Source organism: Biomphalaria glabrata, chromosome 12, assembly GCF_947242115.1.
Source record: "Biomphalaria glabrata chromosome 12, xgBioGlab47.1, whole genome shotgun sequence".
In the NCBI taxonomy this organism is placed as follows: domain Eukaryota; kingdom Metazoa; phylum Mollusca; class Gastropoda; family Planorbidae; genus Biomphalaria; species Biomphalaria glabrata.
The window spans coordinates 18107624-18120630 of record NC_074722.1 but is presented as its reverse complement, the minus strand read 5'-3'; the positions used below and the strand labels follow the sequence as shown (position 1 = coordinate 18120630).

General features: G+C 43.4%; 1 protein-coding gene across 2 annotated transcripts in view; it reads left to right on the top strand.

The window, feature by feature from the left end:
• Window positions 1–302: 302 nt before the first annotated feature.
• Window positions 303–13007, top strand: part of LOC106072435 (sodium/glucose cotransporter 4-like) — a 49461-nt gene continuing 36756 nt past the window's right edge. The window contains exon 1 of one of the 2 annotated variants that reach the window (XM_056006384.1): window positions 303–578. The gene's annotated coding sequence lies outside the window, so the exon portion shown is untranslated. Of the gene's footprint in view, window positions 579–10904; window positions 11062–13007 lie in introns of those variants that run through there. The other variant, XM_056006385.1, reaches the window with a different exon arrangement.

Genomic DNA, 13007 nt, shown 5'->3' with positions numbered 1-13007 from the left:
CATGCTGCTAAAACTTAACGATAACTTTGCTCACTTTAAGGCTACAACAAAAAACGAATCAATTATCTATAATCTATATTATTACAGAAGAGTGTTACTTCTTAATGTGGTGAAAACTGAGAGCATAGCTTTGAGTTGAACACTCAGCGAAAGATTAAGATAATTGCAAACAATACACTAAGACACATACGCTCTCTGCTTTATGGCCATGCTTGTGTCCGTGTCCGCGCATTCTCCAGTGCAATAATGAACCATGATTCTGCTAGGTGACAGCCCCAGGTACGAGCTGGTAAAAGCGGGACAAGAGAGGAGCCGGTGACACAGTTTTGAGCCCGTACCTTAACAGGTGAACTTAAACGAATCAAATTTCTGAAAGGAAACAAAATATAAAAAAAAAAAGGTGACTCAATGAAGATTCCTGTAGCCTACACAATTGTTGAAGTGTGCTAGAACAGAAATAAATAACACTTCGTTTGCTGCTGTGTTCTTGCAGACAAAAATGTCGACGAAATAGTTGCTGGAATTATTATTAGAAAATAACATTTTAAAGGAATTGTATTCCTAGGCATTTACAGCAGGTAAGTGATGAGAGTGCAGATAAACTATTGAGACTGTAGATAAACTATTGAGTGTGGATGAACTATTGAATGCAGATCAACTATTGAGTGCAGATCAACTATTGAGTGCAGATCAACTATTGAGACTGTAGATAAACCATTGAAACTGTAGATAAACTATTGAGACTGTAGATAAACTATTGAGAGTGTAGATAAACTATTGAGACTGTAGATAGACTATTGAAACTGTAGATAAACTATTGAAAGTGTAGATAAAGTATTGCTACTGTAGATAAACTATAGAGACCGTAGATAAATTATTGAGACTTTAGATAATCTATTGAAACTGTAGATAATCTATTGAGACTGTAGATAAACTATTGAGAGTGTAGATAAACTATAGAGACCGTAGATAAATTATTGAGACTGTAGATAATCTATTGAGACTGTAGATAATCTATTGAGACTGTAGATAAACTATTGAGAGTGTAGATAGACTATTGAATGTAGAAACTATTGAATCTATTTCCAAAGAATCTGAATTACGTAACTATAACTATAAAGACGGCCTAGTTGTACCATGTCAACTGCGGGGTTAGGGAGTGCATAGTTAATGTTCTAATCGGACTTGACAAATAAGATAACAAATACAATTAGTCCTGTACATAAACACGAAGTCGGCCTGAGTGGGTCTGTGATTCTCACCTCTAAACATTGAGTTAAATGTTTATATATCCCATGTTTGTACAATTGTGTGCCCTTTAGATATTACCTATATCCTAGAGATTGAATTAAATTGTTTTATATCCCACCTCCGTGCAATTTATCGTGATCTCTTTAGATATTACTAATAACTTGATGGCAAATGCGCCGAACGACGAGGGAGGGTCTAAGTCAGTAAGAATAGCACATTAGGTTTTTGAAATAGAACTTTTTAATAGCAGGTAAATGCACTGTAGATACCTCAGAATATGCATTTTGTTGGTTTTCAATATCAGAAATAATGCTTGGCGGCGCGGCTTCGCCCCGCGCTGAGGGAGCTCCTAGCGCTCCCCCAGACCCCTTTGCTAGAAAAAATTCACCCCCTCCCCAAACCCCCCCCCCCCCGAAAAAAAATCCTGGCTACGCCCATGATCTATATATATATAGTTTGGACAAGAAGTAAAGGAAAGATCACGCTTTTATTTCTGCAAGTCGGACTAGAGTTACCCTACGAAAAAAATAAGGGTGGGGGGGGACAAATAGTATTCACCCGTCACAAAATAGCAGGGCCGGACTTAACCGTTGTGACCAAGAAGTCATGGAAAGATCACTACCCTACGTAGTTTTAGCGGCGTAAGTAATCTACTCTGTATTCACCCGTCACTAAATAGCAGGGTGGACTCGACCGTTGTGGGGCCCTATGCGAAACGGATTTCGCGGGGTCAAGTTTGGGTAGGGATACAGATAATAAGTGAAATTTAAGAGTTTGTATTAGAAAATAAATTCGTCTTAGTATTTTATTCATTCTTTACTACCTACAGAATTACTTTATGAGCCTTGCGTGTAGCGAAGTCATACAGTATATCATAACAATTTTATTTCCCACATAGATCACGCTCAATAGCAAGAATTACCAAATGTTTCAATCTATCTACGAGATTTGTTGACCTCAAGTAATCCTTCATTAGCTTGAGGCGCGTGAAACTTCTTTCACCAGATTACACAATTACGGCTAATGCATAATGCCGTTTTTATTTATCGCGCGTAGGATTGGCGTTTTCCATATTGAATGACAAACCAAAATGACAATTTTTGTCTATATATTTCATGAGATTTGTATGAGTTTTCAAAAGATTTTTAATAATTTCCGGAGATTTCCAGGACTTTTTCGTATATTTTGCAATTTCAGGAGATTTCCATGAGCTCCTGGTAAATCAGGCGACCGCGGGAAATCTGTTATAAGTTATACAATGGTTTAATTTAATAATTTATACACCTAGAATTAGCGCGGGTCTTATGAAAGTGCGGGGCACACTGCGGTCGCATAGGTTGCAGTGGCCTAAGGTAATGGCCCTGCAAAATAGCAGTGTATGCTACGCCGCCGATCGACTAGTTAAATAATAATTCAATAACGTCAGTTAGGCTAGGTTCACATTTAACAATATATATATATATACACTCTACTGGATAAAGACATAAACAACAGGATAGCCAAGGCAATGGCCACCATGTCACGCTGCAGAAAAGAGTCTGGGACAACATATTGCTGACTAGTAGTACTAAAGCCCTAGTCCTCCGGACCTGTGTGTTGAGCACCTTGCTGTACGGAAGTGAAACATGGTCAACGTACTCATGGCAGGAAAAAAAGCTGAATGTCTTCCACCTCCGATGCCTAAGGCGGATCTTTAAAATAAGGTGGCAAGATAAGATAACCAATGAGGAAGTGCTACAAAGAGCAGGATGCCAGGACATCCGCTCTGTTATCAGCAGCAGACGCCTTGGCTGGCTTGGCCACGTTCGTAGAATGCCAGTAGGTCGACTTCCACAGGACATCCAGTATAGCGATCTAATAGAAGGCAGGAGAGCCGCTGGTCGCCCACTTTTACGTTATACGGATGTATGCAAACGCGACATGAAGCTCTTCAAAATCGACACTGGCAACTGGGAAGAGGTGGCACTGGACAGATCCACATGGAGAGAGAGCATAAAGGAAGGGTCACAGATTGCAGATGTCATACACAACAGAAGCAGAAAGAAGGGTGAAAATGCAACTGCGCCTGGTGATTATATATGCTCAACCTGCGATCGTAGCTGTGTATCAAGGATTGGCCTCTTTAGTCACACAAGAAGTTGCAAAGGGAAAAGATCGTCTCTAGAGACGTAAAATGCCACAGATATATATATATATATATATATATATATATTGTTGTAACTCTAGGTTAGGCACTCAACGAATAGGCATGCAACTCAACACAGTGTAACAGGAAATAAATACAGGTGTTTATTCACTAGGACAAACACATAGCATCCTTCAGCTTCCTCAGAGTCTTTCTCTTAATTTACCAGTCCTTTAGACAGCAACCCGAATGTGGACCAACGACAGCCTTCCCCGCTTCGCTCCAGGTCCCTTCTACAACCTTCAGGCAGCACCAAAAGCTGGCTTCTTAGTTTCCAAACATTCAGACTCTTCACAATCCCTGATGCAATGTTATTATCTCCATTCTAGTCTCTTCCTGTTTACGTTCACTAGTGCGCTAGTGCGCACCTCAAGCACTGGTGCAAGGCAGGGTTACAACACTACCCCCACCTTAGTCTTTTCGTCCCGAAAAGAAACATGTTCACGGTTGGCCAGTGCAGGTGGAGGTCGGTCAGTGGGAGTCACAGATTGCATTGATCGTGCTCCCCACAAAGCAATCCACACTGCTCTCTGCAGGTGCCGCTTTCTCCTTCTGCTCCAATTGACCTGCCTTTGGTTAAGGGGAAGTCGTTTTCGTTGTCTGGCCTTTCTCTTAGTTACCACCGACGGCAGACTCATGGCGAGAAGCGATGCAGTGGATGTCATAGCGTAGGTCATCAAGACCATTTGTCTTACACGTTGCTCCAGCAGGCTTTCTCGATGTGCCGTGGGCCCCCAGGAGGCCAAGTTGTCAAACACGGTATAATCTTTAAGCTTGTCTGAAAGACATATCTGTGGGGCACGTTTACAACGTCCTATGTGTCCATCTGCTGTACCACCATCAGCGCTTCTCTTGCTGATACTGGTATCAGGACAAATACTTAGTTGGCAGGTCTTCCGGTGCTCGAATTCTCCCTTTGAGGAGGTCCCGTCATCACAGTTATTTTTCAACGTCTGAGTGTAGGCAGAAATCACGATAGCATGATCAGATCTGTGCTCAGTACTTTCACAACAAATGTTAGGATTCTTGTCGTAGGAGCCAAGCTTGCACGGCTCACTATTACAGTCATAGACAGCGCCACCATCAACGGCGTCTCCGTTGAGTAACGGATTGTTTATACCTGTCGACATGGTAGCCATCTGATCGTCGGTCCTGCTCATCACGGTATCAAACGTATCATCAGTCTTGTTCAGCGAGGTACTGATACCTATCTGTTTAATCATGGTACAGATCTGCTCGTTGACCTCTTTTAGCTGTACCTGGAACGAGTTCATCTGATCTGTCACGGTATTCATGAGCTCTCTGATATCTGGTTGTACTTCGAACAGATACGAGTCCGGATCTTCATCTTCGTCCAGCAAGGCTTGTCGAAGGCGTTCTCTCATTTTTTCTTTGGCACAGAAGATCCTCAGCTCCCTGGCTCGAAGCTCCTCTTTTAACTGTTTACAGCTTAGTTCATCTAGCTTCCTCAGCGTTGTCATTGTTTCCTTTCGTTGAGCTGCCTAAATCCCACTTCTGACACCAATTGTTGTAACTCTAGGTTAGGCACTCAACGAATAGGCATGCAACTCAACACAGTGTAACAGGAAATAAATACAGGTGTTTATTCACTAGGACAAACACATAGCATCCTTCAGCTTCCTCAGAGTCTTTCTCTTAATTTACCAGTCCTTTAGACAGCAACCCGAATGTGGACCAACGACAGCCTTCCCCGCTTCGCTCCAGGTCCCTTCTACAACCTTCAGGCAGCACCAAAAGCTGGCTTCTTAGTTTCCAAACATTCAGACTCTTCACAATCCCTGATGCAATGTTATTATCTCCATTCTAGTCTCTTCCTGTTTACGTTCACTAGTGCGCTAGTGCGCACCTCAAGCACTGGTGCAAGGCAGGGTTACAACACTACCCCCACCTTAGTCTTTTCGTCCCGAAAAGAAACATGTTCACGGTTGGCCAGTGCAGGTGGAGGTCGGTCAGTGGGAGTCACAGATTGCATTGATCGTGCTCCCCACAAAGCAATCCACACTGCTCTCTGCAGGTGCCGCTTTCTCCTTCTGCTCCAATTGACCTGCCTTTGGTTAAGGGGAAGTCGTTTTCGTTGTCTGGCCTTTCTCTTAGTTACCACCGACGGCAGACTCATGGCGAGAAGCGATGCAGTGGATGTCATAGCGTAGGTCATCAAGACCATTTGTCTTACACGTTGCTCCAGCAGGCTTTCTCGATGTGCCGTGGGCCCCCAGGAGGCCAAGTTGTCAAACACGGTATAATCTTTAAGCTTGTCTGAAAGACATATCTGTGGGGCACGTTTACAACGTCCTATGTGTCCATCTGCTGTACCACCATCAGCGCTTCTCTTGCTGATACTGGTATCAGGACAAATACTTAGTTGGCAGGTCTTCCGGTGCTCGAATTCTCCCTTTGAGGAGGTCCCGTCATCACAGTTATTTTTCAACGTCTGAGTGTAGGCAGAAATCACGATAGCATGATCAGATCTGTGCTCAGTACTTTCACAACAAATGTTAGGATTCTTGTCGTAGGAGCCAAGCTTGCACGGCTCACTATTACAGTCATAGACAGCGCCACCATCAACGGCGTCTCCGTTGAGTAACGGATTGTTTATACCTGTCGACATGGTAGCCATCTGATCGTCGGTCCTGCTCATCACGGTATCAAACGTATCATCAGTCTTGTTCAGCGAGGTACTGATACCTATCTGTTTAATCATGGTACAGATCTGCTCGTTGACCTCTTTTAGCTGTACCTGGAACGAGTTCATCTGATCTGTCACGGTATTCATGAGCTCTCTGATATCTGGTTGTACTTCGAACAGATACGAGTCCGGATCTTCATCTTCGTCCAGCAAGGCTTGTCGAAGGCGTTCTCTCATTTTTTCTTTGGCACAGAAGATCCTCAGCTCCCTGGCTCGAAGCTCCTCTTTTAACTGTTTACAGCTTAGTTCATCTAGCTTCCTCAGCGTTGTCATTGTTTCCTTTCGTTGAGCTGCCTAAATCCCACTTCTGACACCAATTGTTGTAACTCTAGGTTAGGCACTCAACGAATAGGCATGCAACTCAACACAGTGTAACAGGAAATAAATACAGGTGTTTATTCACTAGGACAAACACATAGCATCCTTCAGCTTCCTCAGAGTCTTTCTCTTAATTTACCAGTCCTTTAGACAGCAACCCGAATGTGGACCAACGACAGCCTTCCCCGCTTCGCTCCAGGTCCCTTCTACAACCTTCAGGCAGCACCAAAAGCTGGCTTCTTAGTTTCCAAACATTCAGACTCTTCACAATCCCTGATGCAATGTTATTATCTCCATTCTAGTCTCTTCCTGTTTACGTTCACTAGTGCGCTAGTGCGCACCTCAAGCACTGGTGCAAGGCAGGGTTACAACAATATATATATATATATATATATATATATATATATATATATATATATATATATATCTTATAAACAATTCTTTGAATACTTATGATTATTATCAATGCAATAAAAATAACATTAATAAATCTCCGTATCTTATGGTATCTTGTTGTCGGCTGAACAATTCAATGATGTCGGCAATACTTTCATTATTTCAATATTACGTACAAGTCTCGTCTTTTGTATTGGCGTACATAGGGCTAAGGTCGTTGATAGTTTATGGTTTTGATATTCATGCTGCAAATATTGAAAGCTGCCTTTTTACCTGTATGAGTGGCCCTCTTTTAAAAAATGATCCGGAGTCTAGAGTTTATATTTCTACATGAACTCTCTTTGTAACCTTTTTGTTGCTGTAGTAGTAGTATTTGTAAATGCAATTATTTTTATTCCATTTCTTCATGAATGACAAAATGTATCACTACGAGTGACACTACGAGTTCTTGTCTGAGTGATCTTTAGAGTGACGGTCAGTCCCATTTCTTGTCTGAGTGATCTTTAGAGTGACGGTCAGTCCCATTTCTTGTCTGAGTGATCTTTAGAGTGACGGTCAGTCCCATTTCTTGTCTTAGTGATCATTAGAGTGACGGTCAGTCCCATTTCTTGTCTGAGTGATCATTAGAGTGACGGTCAGTCCCATTTCTTGTCTTAGTGATCTTTAGAGTGACGGTCAGTCCCATTTCTTGTCTGAGTGATCATTAGAGTGACGGTCAGTCCCATTTCTTGTCTGAGTGATCTTTAGAGTGACGGTCAGTCCCATTTCTTGTCTGAGTGATCTTTAGAGTGACGGTCAGTCCAATTTCTTGTCTTAGTGATCATTAGAGTGACGGTCAGTCCCATTTCTTGTCTGAGTGATCATTAGAGTGACGGTCAGTCCCATTTCTTGTCTGAGTGATCATTAGAGTGACGGTCAGTCCCATTTCTTGTCTTAGTGATCATTAGAGTGACGGTCAGTCCCATTTCTTGTCTGAGTGATCTTTAGAGTGACGGTCAGTCCCATTTCTTGTCTTAGTGATCATTAGAGTGACGGTCAGTCCCATTTCTTGTCTGAGTGATCATTAGAGTGACGGTCAGTCCCATTTCTTGTCTCAGTGATCATTAGAGTGACGGTCAGTCCCATTTCTTGTCGGAGTGATCATTAGAGTGACGGTAAGTCCCATTTCTTGTCTGAGTGATCTATAGAGTGACGGTTAGTCCCATTTCTTGTCTGAGTGATCATTAGAGTGACGGCCAGTCCCATTTCTTGTCTGAGTGATCTTTAGAGTGACGGTCAGTCCCATTTCTTGTCTGAGTGATCATTAGAGTGACGGCCAGTCCCATTTCTTGTCTGAGTGATCATTAGAGTGACGGTCAGTCCCATTTATTGTCTGAGTGATCATTAGAGTGACGGTCAGCCCCATTTATTGTTGTCCTTTAAGTCCTGAACAATAGTCCCAATATTCATAGGCATGCTCATCAGTATTTATTGCCTCCCTTGCATTTGTAATGTACTCTATACTAAGATTAGTTCCCTTTGAGGTTTATTTTAAATGATTAAAACTTCAATTGTTTGTGAAAAGATTACATTGATTTCAACCACGGAGCGATAAGACATGAATATAACCTTTAGCCCTGCACAATATAATGTGATGTTCAACAATCACACACAATAGTTGAATAAACAAGAAATACACAAATCGTATATTTTGATCATCTGATGTATTAAACATCTATGTGATGTTCTGATGTCTGTTCTATCATTTCCCCTCCACCTTACCTCCATCTCCCATTCTTCCTTTATCGTCCATTTTTATTCACCCTTCTTTTGTCCTATAACCAAACACCTGAGTACTTTCTCTTTCTTCCACCTCCCCACCCAACATACACACAATCTCCTGCGGCTCTTTTCCCTTACCATGTCCTGCCTTTCACCACAATCTCCTGCGGCTCTTTTCCCTTACCATGTCCTGCCTTTCACCACAATCTCCTGCGTCTCTTTTCCCTTACCATGTCCTGCCTTTCACCACAATCTCCTGCGTCTCTTTTCCCTTACCATGTCCTGCCTTTCACCACAATCTCCTGCGTCTCTTTTCCCTTACCATGTCCTGCCTTTCACCACAATCTCCTGCGTCTCTTTTCCCTTACCATGTCCTGCCTTTCACCACAATCTCCTGCGTCTCTTTTCCCTTACCATGTCCTGCCTTTCACCACAATCTCCTGCGTCTCTTTTCCCTTACCATGTCCTGCCTTTCACCACAATCTCCTGCGTCTCTTTTCCCTTACCATGTCCTGCCTTTCACCACAATCTCCTGCGTCTCTTTCCCTTACCATGTCCTGCCTTTCACCACAATCTCCTGCGTCTCTTTTCCCTCACCATGTCCTGCCTTTCACCACAATCTCCTGCTTCTCTTTTCCCTACCATGTCCTGCCTTTCACCACAATCTCCTGCGTCTCTTTTCCCTACCATGTCCTGCCTTTCACCACAATCTCCTGCTTCTCTTTTCCCTACCATGTCCTGCCTTTCACCACAATCTCCTGCTTCTCTTTCCCTACCATGTCCTGCCTTTCACCACAATTGCCTGCGTCTCTTTTCCCTACCATGTCCTGCCTTTCACCACAATCTCCTGCGTCTCTTTTCCCTTACCATGTCCTGCCTTTCACCACAATCTCCTGCGTCTCTTTTCCCTTACCATGTCCTGCCTTTCACCACAATCTCCTGCTTCTCTTTTCCCTACCATGTCCTGCCTTTCACCACAATCTCCTGCGTCTCTTTTCCCTACCATGTCCTGCCTTTCACCACAATCTCCTGCTTCTCTTTCCCTACCATGTCCTGCCTTTCACCTCAATCTCCTGCTTCTCTTTTCCCTACCATGTCCTGCCTTTCACCACAATCTCCTGCTTCTCTTTCCCTACCATGTCCTGCCTTTCACCACAATCTCCTGCTTCTCTTTTCCCTACCATGTCCTGCCTTTCTCCACAATCTCCTGCTTCTCTTTTCCCTACCATGTCCTGCCTTTCACCACAATCTCCTGCTTCTCTTTTCCCTACCATGTCCTGCCTTTCACCACAATCTCATGCTTCTCTTTCCCTACCATGTCCTGCCTTTCACCACAATTGCCTGCGTCTCTTTTCCCTACCATGTCCTGCCTTTCACCACAATCTCATGCGTCTCTTTTCCCTTACCATGTCCTGCCTTTCACCACAATCTCCTGCGTCTCTTTTCCCTTACCATGTATTGCCTTTCACCACAATCTCCTGCTTCTCTTTTCCCTACCATGTCCTGCCTTTCACCACAATCTCCTGCGTCTCTTTTCCCTACCATGTCCTGCCTTTCACCACAATCTCCTGCTTCTCTTTTCCCTACCATGTCCTGCCTTTCACCACAATCTCCTGCTTCTCTTTTCCCTTACCATGTCCTGCCTTTCACCACAATCTCCTGCTTTTCTTTTCCCTTACCATGTCCTGCCTTTCACCACAATCTCCTGCTTCTCTTTCCCTACCATGTCCTGCCTTTCACCACAATCTCCTGCGTCTCTTTTCCCTACCATGTCCTGCCTTTCACCACAATCTCCTGCTTCTCTTTTCCCTACCATGTCCTGCCTTTCACCACAATCTCCTGCTTCTCTTTTCCCTACCATGTCCTGCCTTTCACCACAATCTCCTGCTTCTCTTTTCCCTACCATGTCCTGCCTTTCTCCACAATCTCCTGCTTCTCTTTTCCCTACCATGTCCTGCCTTTCACCACAATCTCCTGCTTTTCTTTTCCCTTACCATGTCCTGCCTTTCACCACAATCTCCTGCGTCTCTTTCCACAACTATTTGCTCTCAGCATGTCGCACCCTTCCCTACTCTTTTCTCCCTCCTCCCCTGCTCACTCCCCTTCTCTCCTGACTCCCTTAGCCCGCCTCAACCCCCCCCCCCTTTTTAGTCCTTTTTTTTCCCTTATACAATGTAAGTATAATAAAATAGGAGGGGAGGGGGTTACCTTCCTTTGTATAAATGTATTATTATTAGATCCAGGATTTAAGGACTTCCAATTTTAACCAGTTGTTTTGCCGTTAAGTGTGGCCTAAGTATGACAGCTGTTTCACCTTGGCCTCGCAGGTAAAAGCAAGTCTCCCACACATGACTTGGTCCGTCTGCCCACTCAGTCTTGTTGTTAGGGTCATATGTCTAGTCTGCATATTTACAATGGGAGTCTCACAGCAATACTCGGATATGTGAGTCATTTTTAATGCATTTAAAACCTTTGAAAACTCTATCCTTTTTTAAAAATCATTCGCATTGTATATTCATAAAGTCATTGCACTACTTTAATAGGAACTTCATTATTTGAATAGGAACGAACATATAGATTGAATAACTGTTCTTTTTGCTTAGTTTAATTAAATGTCATATCGTGACTACACGGGATAATTTTGAAGGACATTTTGTGTGTATTATAAATGTCAAAAGCATGTTTAAAGACCTCATTATCTTTGTCTTATCGGAGTACGGATGCGACTATTAATGTTAAGTATTATTGCTCTGTAGTTCACCGAGAAACGGCTCACTGACAAACAGCTCACCGACAAACAGCTCACTGACAAACGGCTCACTGACAAACGGCTCACTGACAAACGGCTCACTGACAAACAGCTCACCGACAAACAGCTCACTGACAAACGGCTCACTGACAAACGGCTCACTGACAAACGGCTCACTGACAAACGGCTCACCGACAAACGGCTCACTGACAAACCAAACGGCTCACTGACAAACGGCTCACTGACAAACGGCTCACTGACAAACCAAACGGCTCACTGACAAACGGCTCATTGACAAACGGCTCACTGGCAAACGGCTCACTGACAAACGGCTCACTGACAAACGGCTCACCGACAAACGGCTCACTGACAAACCAAACGGCTCACTGACAAACGGCTCACTGACAAACGGCTCACTGACAAACCAAACGGCTCACTGACAAACGGCTCACTGACAAACCAAACGGCTCACTAACAAACGGCTCATTGACAAACGGCTCACTGGCAAACGGCTCACTGACAAACGGCTCACCGACAATGGCTTCACGTACAATTAGTTCACCGACATATTGTTCATATTCTGGTCGCGTGTTTAATTTGGTTACATTAAAAGTATATTCAGAGGATGGATACATATTATATTTCTAAAGAGAAAAAAATGCTAACTCGAGACACAAGAATGGGACAAATCCGAGTGTCTTTGTCGGTCAACCAATTGTCTGTGAACGATTTGTCGGGTGAACCATATGTCGGGTGAACCAATTGTCTGTGAACGAGCTGTCTGTGAACCATATGTCGGGTGAACCATATGTCGGGTGAACCAATTGTCTTTGAACTAGCTGTCTGTGAACCATATGTCGGGTGAACCAATTGTCTTTGAACTAGCTGTCTGTGAACCATATGTCGGGTGAACCATATGTCGGGTGTGTGACAAGTCAAAAACTCGCTGTCAGAGTCACTCAAATTTATCACAGCATTAATTATTATTTTTCATTATTTATTTATTTTATTTTGATTATTTCACCATCCTACCCCTAAATTCTCCACCCGCCCCACCTTTTCCTCTATACCAGGCTAGACTTAGTCCACCACCTTGGAGAAAACTAGGCCAGTCCTTTCATTTATCTGCCCTTGATCGGGGAAAGATAATCACACTATCTCCTTTGTCTTATCCGCCGGATGTCTGACTGACGGTCGCGGTTGACACCGCCTTGGTTTGAATGCAAGCTAATCCTTCTCCCCCCCCCCCTTTCTCTCACGTCTCTCTTTGATCTAAGAGATTACCCTGGTCAATACACCGCGTGGTACTCCAAGGTGTGACTCTTGTCGGACTTCACCCACGTGTAAGCTAATTCTTAGCCTAGGACATTTCCTGTGTCCCACATTTCCCAGGCATATATAAAGTAAATTAAATCGGGCCAGACCCTCTTTCATTCTCATACGAGCTGAGCTATCGAGTCTGGACTACTTCATACATTCTTTCTCCTAGAGGAATACCTGGTGGTAAGCCGAACTTAATCACAAGTTCCATCTTAATTCCTCTGTGTATATTTCCTTTGGATATTATCATGTGTATTTTGCTTAGTTCATTTATATTTAATTAGTGCATTGTGTATTTCTCACTGGCGTAAGTAGAAAAC